Raw genomic sequence first — 13,360 nt, forward strand, 5'->3', positions numbered from 1 at the left:
AAGAAAAGAGATTTCTGTAAAAGTGAGGGATAATCAACTAGCTGGCAAAATCATTAACCACAGAATTTCAGAACAGTAATAGTGGGAGAGGAGTGTCAAATAATGCATTTACTTATTTATTTTTTTATTTAGCTGTGCTGGGATTGAACCCAGGACCTTATGTATGCTAAGCAAGTGCTCTAGTCTACGGCCATACCACCCTGAATGCGCCCGATCTCGTCTAAGCAAGTGCTCTAACACTGAGTTACATTCCCAGCCTTATTCTTTAAATAGGAAATATAACATACGGTACAAACTAAAAAAATTTAGAAGGATTATACAGAGGAAAGAAATCTTCCTTCCACCTATTCCCTCAGCCTCCAGTTCCCTTTTGGAAAGGGGCAAAGATTTACAATTTTTGTTCCACACAGGGACACATAGAGTTCCTGCCTTTGGGGGCACGTGCGGTCTCAAATTCATTCTTTCTGAAGTAGTCACGGACCTTACCAGAGTGTGTCAGTTGGAGGGATGCTCAAGGGCAAGTGAAACACTTAGAAGGATATGTCATATCCAGAGATCAGTGGCAAGTGTCTAGTTTGGTTCCCTATTTTGCATTTGCTCTTCATTTCTTTTTTTTTTTTGGAAGGTGCTAGCATTTGAACTCAAGGCCTTAAGCATGCTAGACAAGTGCTCTACCACTGAGCTACATCCCTAGCCCTTTGTTCTTAATTTTTATGGATGTTGTTTTTGTACATAAAGTGTGAGAATCTACAAACAGCAAACTCTTCTTACAGAATTGTTTCTACTGGGGCTGGTGAGTGGCTCAAGTGGTAGAGCATCTGCCTAGCAAGTGTGAGGCCCTGTGTTCAAACCCCAGTACTACAAAAAAAAAAAAAAAAGAGAATCAGAATTCTTTCTACTAATTGGTATATCTATATATGTTTGTACGTATAGATATATAGAAACAAAATAATGGAATTTGAAGATATTCTTTTTTTGATTTTGCAAGTATTCTGGTTATATGATTTTACTCTTCACTCTGCTGGGAGCATCTGTCTGCTCCACAGGTATCCCAGGGGTTGACAGGGGATTGCTTAAAAAGATTCCAAGGTTCTTTGTGGAGGAAATGAACCAATTCTTCCTTGGTTGTCATAAATACTTCTCTTCATTAACTCAATTGTTCTCCAAGGCTGGGGGTTTATTTCTGTAGGCAGGTTTTTTTGTTTGCATGTTTGTTTGTTTTTGCAATACTGGGAATTGCAATCATTGTCATTGAGCTATATCTCTAAGCCGTTTTTTATTTTATTTTGAGACAGGCAGACCTCAAATTTGCAGTCCTCCTGCAACACTCCTATACCCCTAATTCTAGCAAGTTTTGCCATGAAAAATGATGTAGTCAATAATGGAACTCTGAATAGCATTTCTTTTTTATTTGTGTTTGTATTTTCATTTGTATTTTTTTTTTTGGTACTGGGGTTTGAACTCAGGGTCTTGTATTTGCTAGACAGGAATTCTACCATTTGAGCTACTTTGAATTGAGATCCTCCTGATCTCTGTCTCCTGAATAGTTAGGATTACAGATGTGAGCCACCAGCCTTTATTTAGATATTAATCAGAACCTGGAACACCATTCATTTTTTGGACCATAATTTCACTATAGAATGTCCCCATAAAATGTACATCTCAATATAAATGTCCCATGCTGCTGGAGGAGTGGCTAAAGTGATAAGAGCACCTGTCCAGCAAGCTCAAGGGCCTGAGTTCAAACCCCAGTACTGCCAAAAACAAGCCAACAAAAAAAAAGTTACATCATTTATAAACAATACAATTTATATAAAAAAATGTCCCATGATTACTCCTGCTTGGGCTGGTAGATTGTCTTTGTATCAAATTGGCCTTGACCTCAGGAAGCCTTGATTACTGCAATTTTTTTTTTCTTTTGTGGTAACTGGGGCTTGAACTCGGCCTACACCTTGAGCCACTCCACCAGCCCTTTTTGGTGATTTTTTTTTTTTTTTTGAGATAGGGTCTCATGAACTATTTGCCCAGGTTGGCTTCAAACCTTGATTCTCCTGATCTCTGCCTCCTGAGTAGCTAGGATTAGCTAGGATTACAGGCATGAGCCACCCATGCCCGACAATATAACAAAGTTAGTTTATTTTTTTTGGGCAGTACTGGGGTTCTAACTCAGGACCTTATGCTTGCTAGGCAGGTGCTGTACCATTTGAACCACTCCACCAGCTCTTTTGTTTTGTTTTGTTTTTGGTGGTAATAGAGTTTGAACTCAGGGCCTCATGCTTGCTAGGCTTGTGCAATACTGCTTGAACTGCTACACCAGCCCTACTGCAGTGTTTTATGGTGGAGTCTAGCCTGCTAAGTACCTCTCAAACAGGGCTATTTTCTGAATTTAAGAGAAAATAAGGAAGTGAGGAATGATTAAAAAAGTATCTTTTATATTTTTAGACTTTTGAGCCATGTTAGAAAGATTGAATTGCTTGAATCGAGAAATTTGGTAGGAGGAGACTAGAAGAGAAGCTCTTTATTAAAGATCTAAAAATAGAATTCATTAAAGTCACAAATAGATAACAGTAGGAATCCTGTCTCTTTTCTCCCCTTGGTTTGTGCTACCAGCTGTTGCTTTTGCTTACCTGGAAAAGATCACAATATTTTGTCAGTAGGGTCAACAGTATAGACCTACAACACTGAGTTTGCCAATTTGATGTGCCTTTTATAGTTTTAAAAGTAGTTTAGAAAGTGACTGGATTTCTTGGTGCAGGAAAGAAATCCTTAGCAGATTCTTTTACTCTCAGGGCCAGCCTAGAGCTGACAGGGCCTGTGGGGTTTTGTGTTTCCTCAAAGCCCTCAGCATTTTTCCCATTTTAGTTGATTATTACTGATGAGAGGGGTTTCCTTGTGTAGGCTATCTAATTTAACTGTTTTACTCAGATGGCACCTCATACCACCTTTCTGTTTGTTGAGCTGGAAAGGAAAATGTCTTTCTTCCCTGTATAAGCCGCTGGAGCCCCAGGCTGCCTGTGCCCTTTCCCTCTGTGTGAGGGGGTGGAGGAATGTCCTGGCCCTCTCTTTTCCATCCTGCCATGTGTTCCAGGGAGAATGGGACCCATTGTCAAGCCTGCTGTGGCCTCTATGTCCGGTCTACTGTAGTCTCTGGGTGTTGAGAGTCTGGGAGTCCAGCAAGCTATTGCCTCTTCATGCTGCCCTGCTGTTTGGGAGGATTCTGGAACATTTGAATGCTTCAAGCCCCAGGAATCACTGTTTGTCCCTATGGATGCCCTCTGATTTTGTTATGATTTGTTTTTGTTTTTGCAGTGCTGGGGATCAAATCCAGGACCATGTCCATGCTAGGCAAGCACTCTATCACTGAGCTACATCCCAGCCACTCATGTCTTTACAAATATTCTTGTGGATCCCTTTGTGGGCCTGGGCTCATGCTTGTAGTAGATCTGAGGCCATATTTGGAGAAGTAGGCCTGCTGCTCCTAAGTGCAGCTGAGTGCCTTGTCACAGGAGGCTGGGCACTTCCTCTGGGCCAGATTCACTGGGAAGTATCTGATTAATCTATTTTTGAATGAAATTGGACTTAAAATTCTTATTTTCTTTATTTTGGCCTTAATTAACTTTAGAACTGGTTGAAGCTGTGAAATGCCAGATTATAGTTTCATAGGTAGGGAAAACCAGAGGCCTTTTTTTTTTTTTTTTTTGGGTGTTAGGGATTGAACCAGGGCTTTGTGCATGCTAAAGCATGTACTCTACCACTGAGCTACATCCCTATCCCCAAGGCTTTTCTAAAAACAGGTTTGTTGTCGACATGGATGCTTTTTTCCCTGAGGTCAACGGTCAGTTCTACTCCAGACCCTAGGCCAGTGTATCCCTGGGGATTAGAATGTATGAGATGCACTATGATTTTGGTGAGTGGACAAAGAGGCCATCAGCTCCCTCACCCCCCTTTTGTTTTTTTTCCAGAAGTATTGGCTTCATAAAAGGAGCCACATGTGTGTCCAGCTGTTGTGCTTTATCAGGTTCTGTGAAGTATAAATGAGTGAGCTATAGGGTGGGTAGAGAGAAGAGTTGGTGAAGGACTTTTTATTTATTTATTTTTTTTGTGGCATTGGGGTTTGAACTCAGGTTTCCTAGGGAGGTGCTTTTACCACTTGAGCCATTCCACCAACCTATTTTTTGTGATGGTTTCTTTTCAAGGTAGGATCTCACAAACTATTTGCTCAGGGCTGGTTACGAACCACGATCTTCCTGATTTTTGCTTCCCGAGTAGCTAGGATTACAGGCGTGAGGCACCAGTGCAGTGCTAGCAGAACTTTTCTATATGATTGCATGGATAGTTGCTGGGGAATTTGGTCTGCTAAAATCCAGATAGGTATGGTCCTGGATTTTATTTATTTATTTATTTATTTATTTTTGTTTATTCATTTATTCATATATACATACATTGTGTGGGCCATCTCTCCCTCCTGCCCCCCGCCTCTTCCCTTTCCCACCTACCCCCCTGGCTTCCGGGCAGAACCTGTTCTGCCCTGTTTTTTGTTGAAGAGATAATAAGAAAGACATAGCAGTTTTGTTAGCTTGAGATAAAGATAGCGATACAGAGAGATTCCTAGCATTGCTTCCATGCACATGTGTATTACAGCCCGAATTGGTTCATCTCTACCAGACCTCTTCACTACTTCCCAGTCACTTTCCCATAGTGGCCTCTGCCAGTTTAAGATTACTTTATTCACTCCTCTACAGTGGGCACATCAAACACTTTCAAGTTTTAGGTTTCCTTCCCTTTCCCTATTCCTCCTGTACATGTCTCCCCTTAGTGTGTGACCCGTGTCCAATAATATTACTGCATTTGTTTTAGGTCTAAAGTCCATATATGAGGGAGAACATACGATTTTTGGCCTTCTGAGCCTAGCTAACTTCGTGTAAGATGATGTTCTCCCATTCCATCTATTTACTTGCGAATGACAAAATTTCATTCTTCTTTGTGGCTGAGTAATATTCCATTGTGCTTAAATACCACATTTTCTTAATCCATTCGTCAGTAGTGGGGCATCTTGGCTGTTTCCGTAAATGGCTATTGTGAATAGTGCTGCAGTAAACAGGGTGTGCAGGTGCCTTTGGAATAACCTGAGTCACATTCTTTTGGGTATACCCCTAGGAGTGGTATTGCTGGATCATGTGGCAGATCTATGTTTAGTTTTTTTATTAAGAAGCCTCTATATTATTTTCCAAAGTGGTTGTACTAACTTACATTCCCATCAGCAGTGTATGAGGGTTCTTCCCCCCACCCCACATCCTCGACAACAGTTGTTGTTGATGTTTTTGATGATAGCTATTCTAACAGGAGTGAGGTGGAATCTTAGTGTAGGTTTGATTTGCATTTCCTTCATGGCCAGGGATAGTGAGCATTTTTTCATGTGTTTTTTAGCCATTTGGATTTCTTCCTTTGAAAAAGTTCTTTTAGTTCATTTGCCCGCTTTTGAGCTCCGTGTATATTCTGGTTATCAGTCCTTTGAATATTATTATTATTTATTTATTTATTTATTTTTTTGTGGTACTGTGCTTGACCTCAGAGCCTATACTTTGAGCCACTCCAATGGCCCTTTTTTGTGAAAGTTTTTTTTCGAGATAGGGTTTCTCAAACTGTTTGCCTGGGCCAGCTTCGAACTGCCATCGTCTTGATCTCTGCCTCCTGAGTAGCTAGGATTATAGGCGTGAGTCACTGGCTCTCGGCCTGGAATTTATTCTTGATCTTCTGAGTAAAAACTTCCATTCTTTCTTTGATCCTTCAGTATAAGTATGTATGATTTCTTTGTCTTACCATGAAATGTCTCATGAAAGGAACAGCTGGCACTGGCATTCCCTGGGGTGTTACCTTCTCACCTTCTTTTCCTTTTCCTTTTTCTCCTTCCTCTCCCCTTCCTCACTCTCCCCCTCTCCTCTTTTCTTTACTCTGTTTTTCTTTTCCCCCTTTCCTCCTTTCCTCTCTTCTTGCAGTGCTAGGGATCAAGCCTAAGGCCACAAGAACGGTGTCAAAGTCAGGTGCCATTGGTTTAAGCCTGTAATCCTAGTTACTTGGGAGGCTGAGATCAGGAGGATCGCTGTTTGAGGCCAGCCCAGGCAAATAGTTTAAGAGATCCCATCTCCAAAATTATCAGAGCAAAATGCGCAAAACTGGAGATCAGACCCAGGACCTTTTGCATGCTAGATAAGCACTTTACCACTGATCCATATCCCCAGTACATGCTCTTGATTTTCAAAACTATCCATATACTTATTTCTTCTTCATATGAGTTTCTGTGCAACATAACATAAAACTGGCATTTTGGACAGTGTGTATTTTAAGAGACTTGGAGTGATTAGGTTTTTGTGGTTGAATGCTGTATGGCAGATTCCATATTTGAACGTGTAATTTAGCTGAGCTATATAATTGTCTTTAGATCAGAAATTTTAAGTGTTTTTTTTTTGTTGTTGTTCTGGTTCTTGAACTGAGGGCCTTCACCTTAAAAGCCACTCCACCAGCCCTATTTTTGTGAACGGTTTTTCCAGATAGGGTCTCACGAGCTATATGCCCGAGGTTGTCTTTGAACCTTGATCCTCCTGATCTCTGCCTCCTGAATAGTTAGGATTACATCCGTGAGCCACTGGCGCCTGACTTTTTTTTTAATAGATTAAATTTAGTATGTTCTAACTTTACTCTGTAAAGTCGAATCTGAAACCTGAACTGTTTTGGTCTTCCTGACTCTTTGAGGCACAAACTGAACTCAGACCTGGCTCTGTGAGCCCCAGAGTATGAGGAGAATGATGGCATAGACACCAGTGACGAAATTCTAAGCAGAGGATTATAAAAATTGGGTTTTAGCTTCCAGATGATGAAGGCATCATATTGTCCAGTTTTGTGTTTTGGGAGAGCCAAGTTCTGGTTTACCTAGTGGAGCAGACTACAGATGATATCTCTTACCTTTGTGTCTAAGCAGTCAAGGTAGAGCAGTTGTTGGTTGTTATCAGATAAGAGAGTGAAGTGTAGCACCAGAAGGGAGCTGAAAACAAAAGTTGCAAATGCTCACTCTTAATTCCCCGATAGCAGAGGTGAACTTGAGTGTAAAGGGTTGCTTTCAGCCTTGGAATGGTTCTGGGACAGTGCAGAACAGGAAGTAGAGAGGAGGCCACTGTTCAGGAGCTGAGTAGGATCCCAGTGGAAACAAGAAACCCCTATGTGGAAGTAAGTCCATTTCTACCATAGTCACTATAACCTAGACTTTTGTTATTGTGGGGAGATTGTTAACCTTGGCAGTTTTATTTCAGATTTGGGATAGAGAAAGCACACTTAGTGGTGTACATAGTGATGTCTGTATTCCTTAGCTAGTTCACCAGTGTTTATTGTGTCCTAATATGTCCTATGTATATGTAAGCATAGAAATATCACACCCTTAAGTGATTATGGTTACTTGTAATTTATATATGCACTTAAAGTGGTTCTTTTTTTTTTTTTTTCTGTCATGTATTTTCTCTCCTTTTTTTCCTTATTTTTTAAGAGATGGTGATCTCTCTGTGTTGCCCAGGCTGGCTCTGAATGCCTAGGCTCAAGTGATCCTTAGCTTAAGCCTATCAAGTAGTGGGAACTACAGGTGTGCACCGTTGTGCCTGAGTTATCAAGTATTTTTCTTTTTTTCCTGATACTAGGGTTTGAATTTAGGGCCTTGCTTTTGCTAGGCGGGAACTCTACCACTTGAATCAGACCACCCAGCCCTTTTTGGTGTAGGTATTTTTCTAATAGGGTCTCACATTTATGTTGGGTCTGGCCTGGACTGAGATCTTCTTATTTATGCTGCTGGGATGACAAGCTCACACCACGGTGTCCAGCTTTTATTGATTGAGATAGGGTTTTGCTAACTTTTTGTTTGGGCTGGACACAAATCATAATCCTCTGAATCTCCACTTCCCAAGTAGCTAGGATTATAGATGTGAGCCACTGTGCCTGGCTTGTCAAGTGTTTTTCTAAGTACCTTACATGCATTAGCTCACTTAATGGACTTATCTGTACAGTTGGAAAAGATAACAGAAAAAAGGGCAATTTGATCTAAGAAGTGTTTAAATTAAATACTGTTAAGTAGCCTTTTAACACAAGATTAGTCTAGGGACTATGGATGTGACTGTCAGCTAGTACCCAGGCATTAGGTCCTATTGCTGCTGGCTTTCATCTATTCATTCAGCTGGTTGTTCTGTACTCTTCATCCCTGGTTTTGTTGGTACCAGTGACAAAAATTGTGGTATATTCATTTGGGTACAGTGGCCCACACGTGTGATCCGAGCTACTCAGGAGGCTGAGGTGAGAAGCCAGAGATTTCAAGACCAGCTAGGCAATGTCTCGAGACCCTGTCTCAAAACAGGCAGGCCTAGGAGTGTGGCTCAAGAAGTAGAGAGTTTGTTGGGTATGGTGACTCATGTGGATAATCCTAGTTACTTGGGAGGCTGAGCTTGGGAGAATTGTGGTTCGAGACCAGTTCAGTTGTGACTCAAGTGATAGAGTGCCTGCTCTGTGAGCATGAGGCCCTGAGTTCAAACCCCAGTCCCACCAAAAACAAAACAAAACAAAACAAAAATAGAGCACTTGCCAAGCAACGGTGAGGACTTGAGTTCAATTCCTAGTATTACCAAGCCCCCCCCCCAGACACACAAACAAAAAAACCTCCCAGAAAGCAAAACCCCCAAATAAAACAAAGAAAAGGGGCTTGTATCCTGGCTGCAAGCAGTTTTGAATCAATTTCCTGGGCATTATGCTAGGCCTCCAGGATGGAGCTGGTGATGGATGAGACAAGTATGGGTCCTTCTTAGAAGAAGGAGGTAGAGATAATTTTCCTCAGTTGGTATTTTTCAGAAGATAGGGTAGCTTGGAGACACTGAGAGTCCTTGCACCTGGCAAGTGACTACAGACATTCTCTGTTTTCCTCTGAATTCTGTGTCATAAGGTAGGTTAGAGGGCTAAGCCTATCTTAGAGAAGGGTAAGAGAGATTAGGGGGAGGACCTTGGAGGACTGGCCGGCAGCAGTTCTAGATTATTTTCAAAGCCAGACATTTGGAGATATACAGATGTGTCTCTGACCCATTGAGCCACTTCCTGTCCCTGTTGTGGGACTCAGATGATGATGGTTGGGTCTGAGAAATGTGATTTTACGGGCTGGTCATAGTGGATTCCAGTAGCTGTCTTGACTTGGTGATGATTTGGATAAGGGCAGGCAGGGCTTTGGGGGATAATTTGGGAAGCTACAGGAAGGAGTGGAAGAGGGATTAGAGAAGATAAAGAATGGAAAGAGGAGATGAAGGAGAAGATAACTCACAGTGAGTGGAGGAAGTTTCCTTTGTATGCTCTGTTAATCCTGTGGTACTTGGAAGAAGTAGAAGGCTAGAGGTTACTGTGTAGGGATAGTGAAGGATGGGGACTAGAGAGCACTACGTGACCAAGTGGGCCAGCAGCGGGAATGGGAGATGGATATAGAGACTTCCGTCAGCTCTGAGATGATATAGTTATGGCAGAATAGGCAGAGCCAACCTCTTAATGGAAACTGAGACAGTGAGGTTAGATTAGCCTAAGGTTGGGGAATGTGCTGCTCTGGTTTACCAGAGGAACAAATTAAAACCCTTCAGGCTGTGAGTGTTGGGAAAATCTGCAGTGGAGGGATATGTAGGAATTTTGGGGTATCTAGTTAATGAAACAAAAACTCTTTACTCCATCCCTGGAAACCAATTGAGAGATGGAGAAAAGAGCCTGGCAGGTGATAGTCACAATATCAGTTTGATACTGAGTTGCTGAAGAGTGGGACCTAGGGGTTCCCTAAAGGTGAACTCCATAATCTGCTTATCTCAGAGGGAACCCTCTTTACTCTTCCTGGCTCAGTTCTCTTTCTACAACAGGCTGCTTTGCAAAATCTCTTAAGTTCTTTCAGAGCTGGTTTTATGCTTACTTTTTTTTTTTTTTTGCGGTGCTGGGGTTTGAGCCACTCCACCATCCCTATTTTTGTGATGGATTGTTTTTCGAGATAGGGTCTCATGAACTATTTGCCCAGGCTATCTTGAACTGCAACCCTCCTGATCTCTACCTCCTGAGTAGCTAGGATACAGGCATGAGCCACTGGCATCCAGCTTGGTTTTATGCTTATTTCATATTATTGTTATTATTTTATTTTTATTTATTTATTTTTTTGGTGGGACTAGGGTTTGAACTCAGGTTTTCGAGTTTGCAAAGCAGGTGCTCTACCACTTGAGCCACACTTCCAGTTCGTTTTTGGTCTGGTTATTTTGGAGATAGGGTCTTGTGAACTGTTTGCCCAGGCTGTCCTCCAACTGCCATCCTCCCCATCTTCCCCATTTTAGCCTCCCAAGTAGCTAGGATTATAGGCATGAGCCACTGGTGCACAGCTTAATTTTTTAAAAAAATTATTATTATTTTCGTGGGGCTGGGGTTTGAACTTAGGGCTTTGAGCTTGCAAAGTAAGTGTTCTACCACTTGAGCCACATCTCTAGTCCATTGTGCTCTGGTTATTTTGGGGATGGAGAGATCCTCTAGAACTATTTGCCTGGCTGGTCTCAAACCTCCATCCTCCAGATGTCAGCGTCCTAAGTAGTTAGGATTATAAGTGTGAGCCAGTGCTGCCTAGCTTTTTTTTTTTTTTTTTTTTAAATTTAAAAACAGAATCTCACTATGTTGCCCAGGCTGGTCTTGAATTCCTAGACTCAAGTAATCCACCTGCATTAACCTCCTGAGTATCTGAGTATCCGGGACTACTGGCATGTACCACTGTGCCTGATTTCATCTTATTTTTTAAAATACATATGAAAACTTTTTTTTTACTACTTCATTAGTGTAAAATGAGGCAAAAGTAAATAAGACCAAAAAAAAAATGTATACTTAATTATAAGGACAAAATAGATCTTTGCTGGCCCTACTACAGTACTTCTTACCTTTGTTTCAAATGTGACCCCCAACTTTGTCGATTTTTTCATAGTTTTACCTCCTACTAAAGTTTAATTTTTTTTTCTGCGTTTTTTTTTGTGGTGGGGGCGGGGACAAAATGCAGGACCTTGAGCATGCTAGGCAAACCTCTACTATGGAACTACATCCCCTGTCACTTTGCTTTTGTGTATCTTTTTTTTTTTTTTTTTTTTTTTTTTTGGTGGTGCTGGAAATTGAACCTAGGGTCTCACACTTGCTAGGAAAGCATTCTACCACTTGAGTTATGTCCCTAGCCCCTTTAAAATTTTTTTTGTTCTTGAGGTAGGGGCTTGTTAAGTTTTGCATGGGTTGGCCTTGAACTCACGATCCTCCTTTTTCAAGACTATACTTTCAGGGATCATTTCTATAGTACACGATCCTCCTTTTTCTGTCTTCTGAGTAGCTGGGACCATTGGCATGTGCTTTTAAGACTATATTATAGTTTTCTCCTCCATTCCTTTTTCTTACAACTATCTGAAGAACATGAGTTCAAAGACTTTTCCACAGCCTAGATTTTATAGGTAGCACCTCAGTGTTTTGTTTTGTTTTTCTTTTTTCTTTTTTTTTTTTTCCTGCAGTACTGGGGCTTGGACTCAGGGTCTACACCTTGAGCCACTCCAATAGCCCCCCCCCCTTTTTTTTTTTTTTTAAAAAAACCCTCATGTTTATTTTATTATTTATTGGCAGTAGTGGGGTTAGAACTCAGGGCCTCATGCTTGTTAGGCAGGCACTATACTACCTGAGCCATTCTGCCAGCCCTTCCAATAGCCCTTTTTTGTGATGGGTGTTTTTTTGAGATAGGGTCTCTGGAACTATTTGCCTGGGCTTTGAACTTAATGCTCTTGACCTTTGCCTCCTAAGTAGCTAGGATTACAGGCATGAGCCACAGGTGCCTGGCTGAGAGTTGTTTTTCTCTGTATTTCTGTGAGCTGGCAGCTGGATCCAGCGTAAGGTTTGGTTCCTTCAGCTGGGGATGGTTTAGGTGTTTTCTTCCAGGGTGACTGGCTTTCTCTTGCTGTCCCACACATTGCTCATGATTGGTCCTCAGAACAGGTAACCAGAGCACTTCTTCTTTGGAGGACTGTGGAACCTGAGCAGGGCTGGCTCATCAGTCCTTGACAAACCAGTCTTCCCAGCATGGATGTGACAGGAGTCAGGTATAGCAAGAAGGAGAATTCTGACATCTGTGGCCTAATTTACAGGGTTTTGTTTACAGCACTGTCCTCTTAGGCCTTCTCTTCTTCCTCCTAAATTTTAACTTCCTTGCCTTTATTTAATCTTTCTTGTCTTCTTTCTTCAGTTTTCATTCCTTTTTCTTTTCTTTCTTTCCTTTTTTAAAAATTATGTTTCTTTCAAATGAATTGATTGTTCCCACTGAGATACTAAACAGCTAACAGACCAAAAGAAGACATCACTCTTGGCACCTGTTTGAAACCAACAGCTGTAGCAAATGTCAGTATGGATTCAGGACCTAAACGTTCTTTCTTTCCTCCTTTGTTTATATAATGTTCTGATTGGGTTAAGTTGTTTGGGGATTTGGACAGGGGTTCTCATGTTCTTTGATTGCTCACTATGTTGGGGACTGTGGAAGACTAGGTTTCCCCATCTATAAAATGAGGAATTAATTTTGATGTTTTAAAATTTTTAAATGGTTGCCCCAAGCTCTTGTCCTATTTCTTTTCATTTTATAAGCGTTTTCTGTGTTTGAAAGCTGTCTTAGAGGATTTTCTTATTTCTCCGTGTAGGAGATAGCCCTATCTATAAGATAGTAGAGAAATGAGAGAAATCAGAATCTAGTCTGTCTTCATATTACCAGTCAAACCAGGCAGGCTGAGTGAATAGGGGAAGGCTCTGTGTGTTGTAGTCATGGCTTACCTGCTGAGACTTGCCTTGCAGGCTGGGACACTTTACTATATCTCTGATGTCTTTTTTTTTTTTTTTTTTTTTTTTGTTCCAATACTGGGGTTTGAACTCAAGGTCTCATGCTAGGCAGTTGCTTTACCACTTGAGTCACTCAGCCAGCCCTAGGATACAGGTGTGAGCCACCAGCACTCAGTCCTGTGGTATCTTTATTTGGCAGTTTTTTCACAAAATTTAAAATTCTATTTCTTTTATGCTTAAATAATTTTGGAGCCAAGTAAAATCAGATTTTTATATCTATCACAGTTGCAAGGTAGTAAGCTAGTTTTTTTTTTTTTTTTAAATGGTACTGGGGATTGAACCCAGGACCTTCTGCATGCTCTCCCTCTGAGCTTTACCTGTGATCATAGACTAGGTTTTGTTTTCTTCCTTTTTCTTTTTTGCATTGCTGAGGATTGAACCCAGACCCTTGCTCATGCTAGGCAAGCAGCCTCAGGATTTGTTTTCTTCT

At 41.3% G+C, this 13,360-nt stretch overlaps 1 protein-coding gene and 1 non-coding gene across 7 annotated transcripts in view; one reads left to right on the plus strand and one right to left on the minus strand.

The window, feature by feature from the left end:
* Positions 1–13,360, plus strand: part of Dag1 (dystroglycan 1) — a 72,750-nt gene that overhangs the window by 9,502 nt on the left and 49,888 nt on the right. The window lies entirely within an intron of this gene.
* On the minus strand, positions 12,331–12,463 carry LOC141418703 (small nucleolar RNA SNORA2/SNORA34 family). Its single transcript, XR_012443357.1, has one exon. It is a non-coding gene; the product is annotated as a small nucleolar RNA SNORA2/SNORA34 family (small nucleolar RNA).

Source organism: Castor canadensis, chromosome 17 (assembly GCF_047511655.1).
Source record: "Castor canadensis chromosome 17, mCasCan1.hap1v2, whole genome shotgun sequence".
NCBI lineage: Eukaryota > Metazoa > Chordata > Mammalia > Rodentia > Castoridae > Castor > Castor canadensis.